General features: G+C 38.1%; 1 pseudogene across 1 annotated transcript; it reads right to left on the minus strand.

Annotated features, from left to right (window-relative positions):
* Positions 1-3,007: 3,007 nt before the first annotated feature.
* Positions 3,008-14,373, minus strand: LOC143860337 (putative LRR receptor-like serine/threonine-protein kinase At1g53440; annotated as a pseudogene). The gene is made up of 22 exons (XR_013239678.1): positions 14,237-14,373; positions 13,916-14,081; positions 13,683-13,754; positions 10,568-10,636; positions 10,399-10,470; positions 10,245-10,325; positions 9,755-9,826; positions 9,599-9,670; positions 9,440-9,511; positions 9,217-9,288; positions 9,048-9,122; positions 8,061-8,135; positions 7,804-7,873; positions 7,496-7,555; positions 7,325-7,363; positions 7,153-7,202; positions 5,808-6,193; positions 4,901-5,096; positions 4,691-4,801; positions 4,280-4,283; positions 4,072-4,222; positions 3,008-3,459 (listed from the first exon to the last, which is right to left on the minus strand). The product of XR_013239678.1 is annotated as a putative LRR receptor-like serine/threonine-protein kinase At1g53440 (transcript).
* Between the last annotated feature and the right edge of the window lie 2,427 nt (positions 14,374-16,800).

A 16,800-nucleotide genomic window follows, 5' to 3' on the forward strand; every position in this document is an offset into this window, starting at 1 on the left:
TTTGGTAGTCTATGGGTAATTTAGTCACTGTAATCACCCTAAGGGTATCAACCCTACCAGATAAACCCTTTTTTTTTTTGATAGATAAACCTGTTTTTTTTAACAGACAAACTTATTTAACTACTTGCTTTGGATACGTATTAAAGCTGAACAAAAAACCAGATAAACCGTGAACCGAACCGAACCAAACCGAACCGCTTAAAATCGGTTCGGTTTGGTTCAGTTATGCCCCCCCATCGGTTCGGTTATGGTTTAGATTTCCTCCAAACCGATGGGATCGGTTCGGTTTAAAAAACCACCCTAGACTGAACCGGACTAAACCATGTGGAGCCCTAATCGCTACTATACTTATCAATTGAATGTGGATGGGTACTTTTGCTTTGCTCAGCTTTTCTTAGCTCTCAATTTGCCAGCAACTCACTAGTAGATGGACTACCAATTGGTGTGGTTTTAGAAAATAACTTATTAAGAAGGTGGTCCCCAAATCAAATGGCCCAAATCACCGTAACTACAGTCTACAAAGTTGGGATTCGGGAATAATTCGGTAAGGTAATTACTAAAAAATAGAGAAATATTTAAGACAGAGTTTGGGAAAATGTCGGAAAATATGCATGCATGTATTTACCTATTTACACCACATATACATATATCTACTTCGTGGATGTTTATGTTTTCTAAAGCGTGGGACGGTGGCTGAGTACTTGAGTGCATGTGTTTTCAAATTAAACTATTAGTTCAATCTTATTATAATACCTTTTTCAAAATGTTTGGATTTCTCATGAGATTTACAGAATAATACATGAGTAATTGACGAAATTATTCATCAAATTCGTGTCTACTTCTGAAAATTAAAAAAAAAAATTGGAGAAATTATTCTTCAAACCTCTTTGGGAATGATACCGCCACCCACTTATGAGTGGGGTCTGGTATAGGTGCATATATCATTAGGGAAGTGATATATTCGCTCCCCTTTTCTTCCTCGTGCCAGCCCCTCTAGTGTAGTTTTTAATTTTTAATACTCTTTTTACAATACAAGGAGGTGGCCCGGGGAAGAAACATGGGCTAATGTATCATTTCTGTTGAAGTATAAAGATCCACATGTACGGCGAACCTAAAAGGATGGGTCACAAGCAAGGTTTTAGATTTCGGTTTCGGAGGTAATTTCGGTCCTCACCGAAAACGAAAGTTTAGCCAAAATCATGAAATTTCAGGTGAAATTCGGTAGAAGCGCTTGAAATGTCATTTTCTTGGGCTGAAATTTTAGTAATTTCGGCTGAAATTTTGTAAAGGAATAAAAAATTAATATTTTATCAAAAATTTCGCCCAAATTTCCAAAATTTCGGAAATTTCGGTTTAGGAACGTTTCGGTTTCGGTCCCGAAATTTAAAACCTCACCATCTCTAATAGCTTAAGGGAGTACTTGGTTATTTCACAATTTCCCGTACCATTATTGCCTTTGTTCGAAGAACTACTAATTCATGTTACATAGAACTACTTTTGTTATCTTTAGTTTTTCCACTGTTTTCTAGGAGGCCACTGATATTTGCGTGTTTTAATAATAGCACACACCTTTGTCAGTTGTTTAAATTATAAAAGGACAAAATGAGTTAGTGCAATTATCAAAACATGGTAGTGCCAATATCAGTAGCCTTCTACAATAATCTAACATGAGGATTATCAGTGATTAATCCTGACGATCAAATATGGGACCTGCTGGGAGCCATTAATGTGTAATCGAGACCATTGATCTTAGCCAAATGCTAGAAGATAGATACATGCAATCCGTCAAATTTAGGCCTAAAGAAATAATTTTTTTAGTTTTCTGGGTCCAACTCTAAAAGAGAGAGTATGAATCCAAGGGGCTAGGATCATACAGTCAAATTGGGATGAATGGTGTTGGGCCATATTTGTGCTTGCTGGGTAGATCAACGGATCAGATCATATCAGTGGCTATTTCGCTGGTCATATATCGTTCAAAAATAGTTGGCCGCTTTAATAGTTGCTATTTCTCGTTTGTCTTAGGAATGCTCGTAGAACAGAAAAGCAGGTTGTGTACATCCTAGCTCTGCCAAACCAGGTGTAAACATGTTGTTTTAGATTTCCAAACAAATTTCAAAAAAGAAAAATGGATGGTAGTTTAATGGAGAGCAAGCCAGTAAACCTTCAACCCCAAACGTCATTCCCCGAAAATTGAAAAAAGAGGAAGAGAAGAAAAAAGAAGAATAAGGAAAAATATAGTAGTTGGGATTGAGTTTGTAAAAGATAGAGTCAGATAGGTAAAGATGGGTAGTCTTCGTAGAAGATGGTGTCCATCACTTTTATCGAGTCGACCCTAACTTTTACTGTGTATGTCCCTAGAAGCATGCACTTGCTGCTTTCCCTTGTTTGGCACGTCCCCTCGAACAGCCTTCGTGCGTATACAACACGTCCCCAACGACTGGTTTTGAGGCTTGGAACGATGGAGATGGTCTGAGAAGCCACTAAGATATTAAGTAAGGGACTGATATCCACACTGCTATATTTTGATAATGGCACTATTCACTTTGGTTTACACTTTTCTGATTGAATGTTGATAGATAGCATCATGATTATTGTAAGCTGTAACAACAGTAAAAAGGTGTAAAACAAAGTGAGTAGTGCCATTATCAAAACATAACAGTGCAGATATCAGCACCATAAAACTACTATAACTATTATTTTCATACAGGGATTTCCTAGGCAATTTTGCATAAAACCATTTCGCATTTCACTTTTTCAGGAGAGAACAGCCACCTCATATGAATAAATGAACAAGACAAAATCTGCTACGAGGTGTCTGTTCTCTCTAGAAAAACTGAGCTGCGAAATGCCTTTATGCAAAATTGCCTAGCAAGTCCCTTGCATATAAAGTTGCAATATGTCAATAAATGTAGGCGAAGAACAGTTGAAAGTATACCTGCCTCTGCACTTATGTTATAAATTTATGGATCAGAAACATTTGTGTAGAATCTTAATTGTTCTAATTGGTGTTTTCTCTCAATTCCTATTTCAAGTTACATAAAGATCAACGAGTGACATGCTTGCTGAGGAATGGTTGTCACTCTCTTCTCTGGAAAGGAGAGAGACTGAGGAGTCATAGTAAGACCTTTGTATTGACATGCTATGTGTTTGGCTCTCATGAGAGCGTCTAGACATTTCTATTGACATGCTCTGTCTTTGGCTGTCCTTAGAGCGTTTCTCCAAAGCCCTAAACTTCCAATCGTCCCTTGTTGTACTTCGTTTTACTATTGGTGCCTTTACAGGTTCTTTACCTTCAAGCATGCGCACGGCCGCAGACATTGCGGGCCTTAGACTAGGATAGGGGTTGGTGCATAAGAGAGCCAGATTAAGCATCCTTAATGCCTCTTCCTCTGAGTAGTTTAATCCTAGGCTTGAGTCAACTAGTTCTAGGAGATCCCCCTGCTCTTGTAAGACATAAGCCTGCAATTAAACACATGAAAAAATAACCATCAGCTTATGATTAGTTTTGCATTAGGAAGCTGAAGAAGTACATATATGGAAACTAGGCTGGGCAGAAAAAAGAAGGGGCAGAAGTGCCCATTGCTTACCAAGGTACTAACGGTGCAACTCGGCTCGATTTTTGGGAACTCGGGTCGAGCTTTTACCAGAAAATCAGGTTGATTCCAATTCATTCTTTTAGCAAAAGCTCGACCCGACCAGACCCAAGTTTACCCTTTCCACAATGTGATCCAAATACATATGTAATGTTAGTTCTGGACACGGTTCACTTCATATACTCGATATAACATAAAATCCACAAGATGCCAAAGGGAGGAGGTTATCAGTAATCAGGTCTAGTTGGATAGCTTGTTAAGTTAGGACATTATTAGTTTTTCCTTGTCTTCTAAGTTTGACGAATGGAGGTTGCAGGAAAAACATAGGGAAGCAGTTCCTCACACTTGGGCATAATCAACAAAAATGTGGCAATTTTTAAGATAAAAAGGAATGTTACGTGTTTAAGAAGTGTCCACCCAAAATTTGTGAAGAAAAAATCGTGCTTTGTGGTATGAGTTGAGAGAATGCTTGTTTTACCCAATCAAGAAGATAAACAAACCCCTCCTTAGGCATATAATTTGTATTGCTCTTCCCACTGACAATCTCCAACAAGACGACTCCAAAGCTGTAAACATCTGCTTTATCAGTCAAGTAGCCCCTCATTGCATATTCAGGAGCCATGTAACCGCTGAAAAATCAGTGTTCATCAGAAAGGAAATTACAACGTAGTAGTGTGTTCTACTACAGCCCTAACCAAATCACATCCAGAAAACAAGTGGGAAATAAAGTGAGACAACTAACAAATATAATTTGCATTTAAAAAAAATGTTTTACTTTTATGGTTATCTGGAGACAAATATAATTTACTCAGAAAATAACAACGTAGTTAATATTTTCGATGCTATCTTGCAGAAAAAATATGATATTTCTGAATGTGCATGGATCTTGGTGGATGTTAATATAGAAAAAAGCTCATAATCAACTTTCTTTCCAAGCAAAGTCCCTTACAAGAATATCTGTCCCTTTTTTAGTAATTATCTAATGGGAAAGTGATATATATATATATATATATATCTGTCCCTTTTTTAGTAATTATCTAATGGGAAAGTGATTATCTAATAATTATTTTAATCTAATGTGACAGGTTTACACTAACCTTTCATCCAAAGCAATATCAAAATCACTATGATGACTACACAGGAAGAAGCAATGATACCAACAATAGCTCCCACAGATAGCCTGCTTTTGCCTGTATCCGGGCGAAAGTCTGCACGGAGAAAGATCACATATCATGAAAAAGAAAAAGAAAGAAAAAGAATCTAGGGCACATTTGCATGTGCACCCAGATACGCCTTTAGATCCTTACTTGGTGTCACTGTAATAGCTGATATAAGAGGTCCATATACACCCCTATCTGGAACTGCAGTAGTCCCTTTTCCAGCCCAGTATAAGTGGATCTCCAAAGTGTTACTGGTTACATTTGTATTAAAAGGAATACTGATACCCCGACCAGGCCCACCAGCTCTATCCTCAATGTTGAAATCCTTTAAAACTTTTTGGCCCTGTAGGAAGTCAAATCAACAGAAAAGAAATGGATATGAAATTTTTTACGCTAACTAGAATGACTGAAATATTATTTATGAAATGGAGAATGACTAGAATATTATTAAACATAATTTTATATTCATAAGGCATGTCTATTTCAATACTGAAAATTCCAATAGAGGCTTGTCAAGAACTAACTTTAAGTTACAGCACTAATATAGGAAAATTAGCAGAACAAAACCCAAAACAAGCTCTACTATACAAAAAGTGTAACTAGAACTTCGATGAATAAAAAATTTTCCAAAATCATTTACTTTCTATCAAAATTATCTGATACGACATAGGACTGCAACTAAATCCAATATGCACAACAAAAAGCATGTTCAAATGTACAAAAAGGGACCTATCAGATTTAAGGTTACAGCATGGAGTAGACTTGTTTTCTTTCATATTCAAAATTCCAACAGGGACCTATCAGATTTAAGGTTACAGCATAGAAATAGGAACAGCAATCTAGTGGAACCCAAGCAAGCTCTAGAATAATCCATGGTTTCGATGGAATTGTGTTTGAATGAATTACAATGAGATTAATGGAATTTTTCCTCAAATCTGAATTGGAAACTAGCAGTTTACAAAGAAAAATATTGGATCATGTTGCTGGTCTCTGACAAAAATAGAAGAAGCCAATGACAGATATGAAAGTTCTAGACATGCAATCAATCCATCACCTGAATTGATACGTCAAATATGCGGTTCCCATTGCTTCCAAAGGTTTGATCATCTGTGAACATTATTTCAGCGAAGTGGAGTTGCACTTTATAATTGCCATTCTGCAAACAAAATCCGTAGTACTTGAGGGAGAGAGGGGCGAGGCGAGCTGTCGTGTACAAGCCTGGATCACCATCAGTCATTGCCAGTACAGTTTTGTTTGTTGCTCTATAGGCCCCGTAGGCATTCATGTAGGCACCCATGAAGTCTCCTGTACTACTATAAGCCCATTTGTCAATTTGAGTAGCGTAGAATGTTGATGGGCCCCACTCTGATGAGTCATCTTCATACTCGTGCTCGTCAGTAGCCAACTTCTTGCCTCCACAATTTATAAACAAGGAATAGTCTGCAAATATTGTGGAACCCATATATAGTCATTTGTATAGACATTTTCCTTACGAACTCTTAATCATTGTTCATCAAGAACCCGTTAGAGAGTTAAGCTCATAAATTACAAAAAGACATATAATTATTGACTTAGTGATTCATGGAACATTGTCTCGATATGCCTTAACCACTGATTGATCCGATATGAGACAATTATTGAATTAGCGATTTATGGAACATTGCCCTCAGTGGACATCAAGTTAAAATTATAACTATGGGTGTAAATGGATATTTGAAAATTCGATTATCGTCCGCATCCGAATCTGTTTAAAGCGAATATTATCCGAATCCGTTTCAAGCGGATATTATCTAAATCCGTTTATGAGATATCCGGCTCTTAGCGGATGCAAATCTGGTAAATGGTACATCCGATCCGTTTAACATCCGAATCCAAGAATTACATCCATTTATCCCAAATATCCGCATCCATATCCGTATATCCAACGAATTCGATATCCGGATTCGTTTGATTATTTTTAAAATAATTTTTAATATTTATTATTAATAATATCATCAAATAAGTAAACTAACAAATAAATCCTCAAATATAATTATATATACATTTTTGCCATTGATATCTAAATTCTTAAGTAGGAGCAGGATATGGCTGGTTGATTTTCCAAATTTACTTGAGCTACAAAAAATAGTAATCACAAACAAATTTGGTTACTGAATTCGAATTCGGATATGAATTCGAATGTTCAAATTTATCGGATAAACGGATACGGATAATATCCGAATTCGAACAATATCTGCAAATTCAGTAATAGATATTAAATATCCGTTGTACTGTATGCTGCAATCAAATTCGAATTCAGATATAGCCATATCCGCTTCGAATTCAATCCGTTTACACCCCTAATTATAACTTCATGTTTCTCATATAGGGAAGCCCCAACGTCTAAAATCTCAACTTACATGTTGCTTTTTTTGAGCAAGGGAGGTTCCTCTGTAAGCACTTAGAAAGTCTACAAAAAGGAAGAAGAAGTATTCGTTTATTTTTTTTTCTTGTTTTAGGACAACATAGAAAAGTGGTAGGCATTGTCAGCAGGTCAGAATGTATATTAGTAGCAAGTTGGTAGAAGCTTACGAGCTGTCGTTTGAAGATGAGTAACTGGCAACCAAGTTCCTATAAGTGACAGGAGAGGGAGGTCCATGAAAGGAAAAAGAAGAAGAAGAAGAAGAAGAAGAAAAGAAAAAAAAAATCAAGGTAAGGATGAAAACCTAAAAGAAACAAAGCATGGAAAATGAGTGAACTTACACACTCCCTTGTGGGCACAGGGTTTGATGTGGGCCGGTAAAATTGTTGCCAGATAAGTCCCTGGAAGGCAGAATGGCAGATCAACATGATGATGAATTTCACAGTGGAGGAATTTCCTTTTATTTTTTATAGGTAAACCATGATCAACCTTTTAGTATAGCCACAAAATTTCATCTACAATATTCTTACAAGAGAGTTCAAGCTTACTAATATTTAGGCAAATAGAATCTATGGAAAAATACACATAAGATCTTACTACCAAATGAAATATTTTTCAAACTTCAAAGCCTTTAGTACACAATACATACAAGCTTTTTCTGCTTTGTAAGATCCACTGAGGTATATATAACTCCAATCAGCATATTATTAGACAGGTACCTATGTCAGAAACAATGTCATGTCAACCTTAGTACATTGTAATAAAAAAACTACAGAGAGCATCATTATGAAGGGAAGGAGTTAGATTTATATATGAAGCAAAATTATCTCATTTTATTGGAAAACATAAAGTGTATCTATAGGACTCTGAATGTAGAGATTGTAGATCAAACATGTAGTTGCTCACATATAATTTATTGATGCTTGCAGCTTGTTAAAGGTGTCTGGAAGTTTTCCAGTCAAGTTGTTAAAGCTTAAGTCTCTGCAAGAGAAAAATATCATAAGAACAAATCCCTGACAAGATTATCTCCACAGAACAGTAAGTTTTAGAAGTAACACATGGTTTGTGTATGGTGCATAAAGGTGTGTTATAGTGTAACTTGTGTTATTAACATAGTTTAAAATTTCCACCAAAACTGACCCAAAACAACCAAAATGTTTCTGTTTTCATCCTCACGGAAACACATGCCAAAACCAAAACGCATACCAAAACCAAAACCACATGTGTATTAGTAGTATGCAATATCAGTACGTGTTACATAGTATACAATATATCAATATGTGTTACATACTTATATGAATTGAATGTGAAATGTGGTTTATTTATTATGTATAAATATTTATATTAATTACATGTTAAATGTGATTTGTGCTTTATTCTAGTATTTCTAGAAGTTTCATCTTCATTTGCATGTGTTTCCACACACTTTCACGATTTTACAAGATTTTTACCGAAATTTTCAACCGAACCTGAAATGTTTCTGTTTCTGTGGCGATTAAAACTGAAACTGAAACCGAAATTTAAAACCTTAGTTATTATATCAGTCAGTGATTAGGGATGTTACTTATTATGAAAGGTCATAATTTTAATACCTATGTTAAATGGTTCATCGATTCTCTTGGTTCTGGGTTCTGGTTCCCGATTCTCAACTTTTATACAAATCCGATTCATTACAAGTGGGCTTCTTCGGTTCACTTCTATTTGCAAGTTTGGTATGCTGTTTCATTTTCGTTGGTTATATTTAAGTAAACCATTCAAATGCTTAAATTCCTGGGAGCATGAAGGTAATCAAACAATCGGAGTACCTTGCACCAAAGAATAACTAGCCATCATTGCAAGGCAGAATAAATTTATGAACTTGAGCATGTAAAGGGGTCCTCCAAAGGAACTTACAGTGTTTTAAGATTTGCCATGTTGTTACCAATATATTCTGGCATTTCACCAGAAATTAAGCAGTTCCTTAGTATCCTGCCATACAACCAGACAGTGTACTTCATGAGGGAACTAAACAACCTAGTTTGATATACGAATGCCATGGAGTTGGTATATCCATTTAACCCACAATCTCCGCATGTTTGCCAGATTCTGCAGGGGAGGGAAAACTGCACTGGGTCGATTCAAGTCAGATACCCTCCTGAAAACAAAAAATATGTCGAACCCAATACACATAATTCATATCATTCTGCTTACATAGTTGGTTAGAAATCAAATGTAAATATGTAATGCCAGTAAAGCAACTAAAAGAATAAGGGAAAAAAATGTGGAAATGTGGAAGGTTCTCTTACAGATCAGTTAAACTTTGCAAGAGAGAGATGCTAGCAGGAATGGGTCCCTCCATAGATGTGCCTTGCATATCTCTGCATTTGTTAAAAATCACTGTTCGGATAAATATCTTTGTATAGTGGCAATTTTTCTGGAACATACAAATCAAATGAAGTACTTACAATCGCTTGAGTTTTGTCCAGCTCCCAATGAAATCAGGAATCGCCCCATAGATACCATTCCCATCTATCCTACTGTAAACAAAACAGGAACTGAACTTAAGAATTCACTTTTCTCCAAAATGGAAAAAAAAAAAACAATCAGTAGAGTGGACGTACAAATCAGTCAAGTTTATCAGCTCGCCATATGTCTCAGGCAACGTTCCCGTTATGTTATTTGCAGAAAGAGTGCTGCAAGAGTAAAAGGGGGAATGGATTCATGGATGTCGTCAAAAGAGTTGCAAAAGAGAATTGTTCCATCAATCACAGAGAAATTTTGCAAGTAAAGTCTGGTATATGGCATACACATAGGCTTGAACAATGAATAGAGTACACACCATAAATTGCATCATTCCTCCCAAAAAAATAATTATGGTCAGTTTGGGGTGCCCAACCCAAATACATTTCGGGTGCAACACAAGAATTTTACTAGAAATACAAGCAGGTTGAACACCAAAATCAACACACAAATTACACCCAAAATTCAAGTGGATTGGAAACCCAAACAGACCATTAGGCAGTTATTTTCCCTGACAAGAATGACCATGTAAAAATATCTGGGTCATTGCTCAAAGAGGGAAAGGGCAGTGACGACAATAAAGAGTCTTACAATCTTTCTAAGCCGGTCAAGTTACCGAGCTCTGGAGGAAGAGGTCCTTCAAGTTGGTTATTTCCAAAATCCTGCAAAACCCAATTAACATTTAATCAAATGCCGGTATTTGCCTAAACAAATAAAAGGACTCAAGTGTTTCAAATGCGCTTACAACTCCTTAAGCGTGGTGATATTTCCAAATGTCTTTGGAATTGTTCCAGAGATACGGTTTCCCAAAAGGGACCTGCAATGTACGAGTAATTTCAATTAAGGCCATGGGTTGAAGGATTGAACGCTTAATGGAACTTAATAGAGATGATGAAAGAGATGAAGAAGTTTACAGGTGGACAAGAGGAAGAGAAGCCCATCTAGCAGGGATGGATCCGTTAAGGTTGTTGAGAGTGAGATCACTGTTAAACAAAAGAGCCCTTGCATTAGAAGCTTTTCATATCCCATGCTCTTCCGGATCAGAAAAGAAGCCTTCCCAACATTAAGCACATCTTATGGGTTTTGCGTATCAGGGGGATCCTAGTTCCCTTTTATTTGTGGAGCCATCCAAACATATGGAAGGTGAAGTTTATCAAGGTCACGTACACCCGGCAAACGGGTAACCCGCGCGGGAACGAGTACAACCGGTGCGCGTAAGTACCCGGCGGGTACGGGTAAAAAATACCCGCGATTCTGCGGGTACCCTTTTCATGAACCTAGACCCAACCGGCGCGGTTAACCCAATAAACTTATATTTAATTTTTTTAGAAAAAAAATTTGCAGCAACGACGATTTCATTCATTTCGCGGCCTAAAACACAAAAATTGCTATAAATTGCAATGAAGACACTGGATTAAAAGCAACGACTAAGTTGTACTCAAAATCCCATTTTCTATTGTATTAAGTTAGCACCCCCTTTTTTGTTTAAAAGGAAAATGTTATCAGCACTGCTGCATTTTGATGAGGGCACTCCTCACTTTATTAAAAGTACGGTATGGCTCTCACCATAAGATGATCCAAACCGTCCATTAGATGGGCTACAGCCTAATTAAATTGGTTGTGCCCCAAAGATCATTTCCATAGGCTGATCCTAAACCTCCGATCTGAATGTTAGAGGGTTCATCATAATCCTCAATAGATCGGAGGGTTAGCATCAGCCCATCGAAATGATTTTTGGGGCACAACCTATTTAGGCTGTGGCCCATCTAATGGACGGTTTGGGTCATCATATGGTGTGGGCCATACCATACTTTTAATAAAGTGAGGAGTGCCCTCATGAAAATACAGTAGTGTTGATAACATTTCCCTTTTTTTAATATCAAGTTTAGCACCCCATTACATAAATATTAGGTCATTTGAGAAAAGGGGATTTGCTAGGGACCATCGCAGAAGGCATTTTGCGGGCGGCTGTTGCATGAGAGAGAAGCCACATAGGCTCATATTTTGTCTCATTCAATCAAATCATGAGAGGTGGCTGCTGTCTCATGCAACAGCCCGCCGGATTCTTGAGATCGAAAAGATAGTGATAGTGCAATGAAAACACAGGATTAGAAGAAATGGCAGAGATCATTCTTAGCATCCGATTACATGAATTAATAGTTTAAAACTTTAAATTGTATATTAACATTCAACATTACTTGCTTTAGTGATCCTCTAAAGATAAAATAAAAAGTGAAATGTGAATTTGACGGGTAACTTGCGGGCACCCGAGCCCGACCCAGACCCGCCCGCTGGTCACGGGTACGAACCGGGCATGGGTCAATTTTTCTACGGGTAGGGAAATTGGTACCCGTACCCGCGAATTTAGCTACAGGCCGGGTGTACCCGCGGCTACAGGTGCCATTTTGCCGGGTCTAAGGTCATGGCTCATTTAGGTTGGAGACCAACGAATCAATGGTTTAGATCATCCAAATAGGTGAGTCCCCCACTACTTTTATGTGCACGTATATTTCCTACCTATAGTCTATACGAACACCTATTTATCATATAAAAATCTCCTTATCAGATGGTCATACGGGCGCGCGTACTAGTGGGGTCACTCTTTCAACGATCCGAATCATTTATTTGCTAGGCCTTGCTACGCACCGAAATAATTCCCCATTTAATTATCCTAATTTTTGTAGGGTGCTGATAGAAGCACGACCATGTTTTGATAATGCCGTGGACTCACCTTGTTTTGCATTGTTTAACCAGTGGTGAAAACCAGTGATTTTCTTTAACCAAGATTTATATTTAAATTTTCTCCTTAACAGAAACAATTGCAGTAAGGCAATCAATAGCCAGTAAGAGAAGTTCAAAATAGGTTGTGGAGCGGCAATAGATATTGGGAACTAAGAGACGAGGTAGGTGCATGCATGTTTCAAAACATAATTGCGTTGAAATCATTTCCTTAGATATTATAGATAACAATCTAAATTTCACAAATTAATATAAGTTAGATTGAGAAGGGTCATTCCAATTATATGAAAGTATAGATGATTGATGATCGAAAGCTGTTAGAGAAATAATTCTGTATCTGTTGGAAAGAAAAAGCAGTAACCAGTTTGCTTCAAGGCGCGAAATCGCTTTCCTTAAGACAGATTTCGCCCCCACTAGAAGTGTGCAAAGGGGATCCGCGAACTGCCTCCAAGATACAATGAAGCCAGTACGAATGTCCTACTAATTTGACGACGCTATGCACAAGCGGAGTCAAATTCGAAATGCACTTAGAATCTTACAAGCCTGAGAGAATCAGTCTAATTTTTGTTACTGCAGTATAACAGTAATTAGATAAACAATAAGAAAATAGTTTAGTAAAACGAATTTTGGTGGGAGCAAGAAAGAGAGTATAATGCACTAGAAGTCTTAAGAATTTATCCAGAAATGGGTAAATTCGATTGTACTTTGAAATGGTTGGGTTCTGCAACTTTTATAGAGCCTCTAGTGTCTTTTCAGTGTGAAAAGCACCCCTGTATAGAGTCTTTCCAGATCGGTTTGAATTCTGGCAGTTAGATCGCGCCCATACGCGATTCAACGAACCAGATCAATCCTAGAGAGTCTGTTGGGATATTTAAATTCAGAGCTCCTCGCTACGATGCGGCGTGCGAAGTGCAAAGTGCGCCTAAAAAAGCGCCAATAAAGCGCCACTATGCGCCCTATAGCCCATTGCCCACGCCGCGCGTGCGTGTGCGCGAACGGTGCGTTGCACCGTCCCGCGGGTCCAACCATGGGTTCAACCCAATGTGCAATCAAACAAGTAATAGAAAAGTGTAGTGCTTTATAAGCCCTTCTCTTTCTTTTCTCTCATCCGATTTGGGACTATCTTTTCAACTACATTACAATATTCTCTTTCTCTTGCAAAAAGCAACTATTTCCAAAGAAAAGTTTTTCTTTTTCCAAAACACACTTAAAGAAAATATTTTTCAAAAATTGTTTTGACAAAAAACACTTGATTTTGAAAAATCTTTAACAATCAAGTCAAGAACTTACATTTCTTCGAGGAAGCTAAGCTCTGAAAACTCTTCAGGTAGTTCTCCAGTCAGATTCTGACCCTTGAGCCAACTGAAGTCCAAAGAAGTGAAAATATAGTAAGCAGCTTAATCACATGCACAATCAAAATAATGACACACCCGGAAGAAAAAAAACAATACAAAGATAAGAAGAAGGAAACTGATATTAGCACCCGCTTATTTGTTCAAACTCAGTCCACTTTAAAGCCTTACATGAGTTTGACGTGGCAAACAGTTGAGCTTTCGTACGTACAATCGCATGTGATATTCCTCACAATGTATGTTCCCTCCACTGAGAGCCACCCTCCACTGCACGGATTTACATTGAGATCCCAACCCTTCACCCCCAATTTCCTTTGTATTTGTCTAAGCGCCTCAACTATTTTCCACAAGAATAATTTGTTAATTAAAAAAATAAAATCTTTTCAGTGATTTCCTCTCTAGATCGTCATTAAAATAGCTATATATCAAATTAACTGCAGGAATTTCAGCAAACAAGCTAAAAATACAGGAATTATCGTCAAGATCTTTGACCTTCTAGGTCAGGTAGCTTTTGCGCTTCGGATCTAAGCTCTCCAAAGCAATTCAACCCTAGAAAGAGGAGAATAACCACAAAAAAGACATTCCACATGGCAACAACTGGTTTCATCTCTCCCAAAAGTTCCCAAACAGAAAGACAGAATTTTTCATTAAAGCTTTTTCGTTTTGGCTCCAAGCTCGATCTCCAAAGCAATCCAACGCCCCAAATTAGAGTCGCAGAGAAAGGGATTCCAAATCGCCAGATCTCTCCTCTTTCCCTGCTCTCTTACACTATAAACTTAAAAAGACGGTACAAGATAAAATGTTAAAGAGGCAGACGCTGTTATGCTCCTTCCTAAAAGACGAGATTTTATATAGCGTGTGGCCGTGTAGTCCAGTATTTTTCAAAATGTACTGTACGGGCGTTATGGAAATATCTATAGATGGGAGGGTTATGATTATGCTATGAAAATGATTCAGGTTGTCACCATGATACATATAGTCATGGTGACACAACTATAAAAGACACTTATAAGGCCCGCTTCTGACTCATGCACATGATACAAATGGCAACTATAAGTCGGGCCGAATGCGGTTGAAAACACCTTGATTGGATGAACCTGGGCCCTTGCTAGCCCATCAAACCTAGTATAGGTCCCGCTGCAAAAGTCTAAATCGTTGATCTTTGTAGTCCTTTGTCTTATATGCGTGGATGTCCATTCAGAATGGTACGGAGACCATGCAGTTTGTCTCATGATGTTCTACAGTTCCAACTTCATAATTAGGACCCTAAAATTGGCCTTTTACTAATGATATATTCACCCCGTGTTATTCTACTAGCCAGCCTCTTGTATAAACGGGAGTAGCCATAAATACACTAGAGGGCGTGGCCTGGGGGGAAAAAGGCGTCGGGGAGAATCTATACTATTTTTTTTTTTTTTTGATAGGTAGGGAGAATCTATACCAGGCAGTAGGTACTAGTAGCACTGCTAAATGTGACTGCGAAGTGATATTTCCACCCCTGTGTGTTTGTATTGTTCTGCAAAAGTTGGTCATTTTTAGGAAAAAAGAGACAATAATACAAGTACGCCGAAAAACAATATGGCCAGCGCTTGGTTTTACGTCGAAGGCTCCTTTCAGTCAATTTTTACGTGAAAAAGTAGTCGGCTGAGAGTGGGGACAATGTCATTCGGAGAATTTATATGGTGTAAGCCGTGATATTCCAATATTTTTCAAAAAATACTATACGATGATCCAAACCGTCCATTTTATGGTACACAAGTTATTTCCACAGGATGATCCTACCCCTCCGATCTACAAAAAACTGCATATTATGGAAACTGGATCGAAAGGTTGAGATCATCCTATGGAAATAATTTTTGGGGCAAAACCTATTTATGTTGTGGCCCATCAAATGGCCGGTTTGGATCATGAGAAAAGTACGGAATGTGGGCCGAGGTTTAGTGAAATTACTGACTTCGGGCACTTTTTAAAAGACCCTGATACCCTTCTGACATCAACAGAAACATCATTCAGCCTCATTTTTCATTACTGGCGTGTTTCACGAGGTTCTTTTGGTTCGTCTGGTATTTGAACATACAGAAGTCACAGAACCTTGGGTTTGTTTCTATCTTGGCCATCGGAAATACCTAGAGATAGATGGATGCCTAACACGTGCTGAAAAACTTTTTGGAATGCTAGCGGCTCTATACATAGTCGGTTTGGTTTGAATTGAAATCTTCCTGTGAACTCAGAGTCCTTGGGTTCCTTTAAATCTTGGTCGAGGCCAATAGGAATAGACGGTCGGATCCATGACACGTGGACATCAATATAAAACGGTGGCGTCTTCTAATAATATCCCTCTCTATAACCATTATTCCCCTCTTTGTAACCATTATTTCCATCGGCGTACCCATCATTCCTAATCCCCTCTCTGTAACCATTATTTCCATCGGCGTACCTATTATTTCCGCCGGCGTACCCATTATTCCTAATCCCCTCTCTGTAACCATTATTTCCATCGGCGTACCTATTATTTACATCGGCGTACCTATTATTCCCCTCTCTGTAACCATTATTTCCATCGGCGTACCCATTATTTCCGCCGGCGTACCCATTATTCCCCTCTCTATAACCATTATTTCCATCGGCGTATCCATTATTTCCGCCGGCGTACCCATTATTCCTAATCCCCTCTCTGTAACCATTATTTCCACCGGCGTATCCGTTATTTCCGCCGGCGTACCTATTATTCCCCTCTCTGTAACCATTATTTCCATCGGCGTACCCATTATTTCCGTCGGCGTACCCATTCTTCCTATTCCCCTCTCTGTAACCATTATTTCTATCGGTGTACCCATTATTTATGCTGGCGTACTCGCGGGCACACCCATTATTTTACTCTCTGTAACCATTATTTTAATCGGCGTACCCATTATTTCTGCCGGCGTACCTATTATTTCCCTCTCTGTAACCGTTATTTCCGCCGGCGTACCCATTATTTCCCTTTCTGTAACCATTAATTCCATCGGCGTACCCATTATTTATATCTTGGCCGTCGGAAATACCTAGAGGCGGAT

This window comes from Tasmannia lanceolata, unplaced genomic scaffold (assembly GCF_043159265.1).
Source record: "Tasmannia lanceolata isolate RefF3 unplaced genomic scaffold, GAP_Taslan_0.1 ptg000037l, whole genome shotgun sequence".
NCBI lineage: Eukaryota > Viridiplantae > Streptophyta > Magnoliopsida > Canellales > Winteraceae > Tasmannia > Tasmannia lanceolata.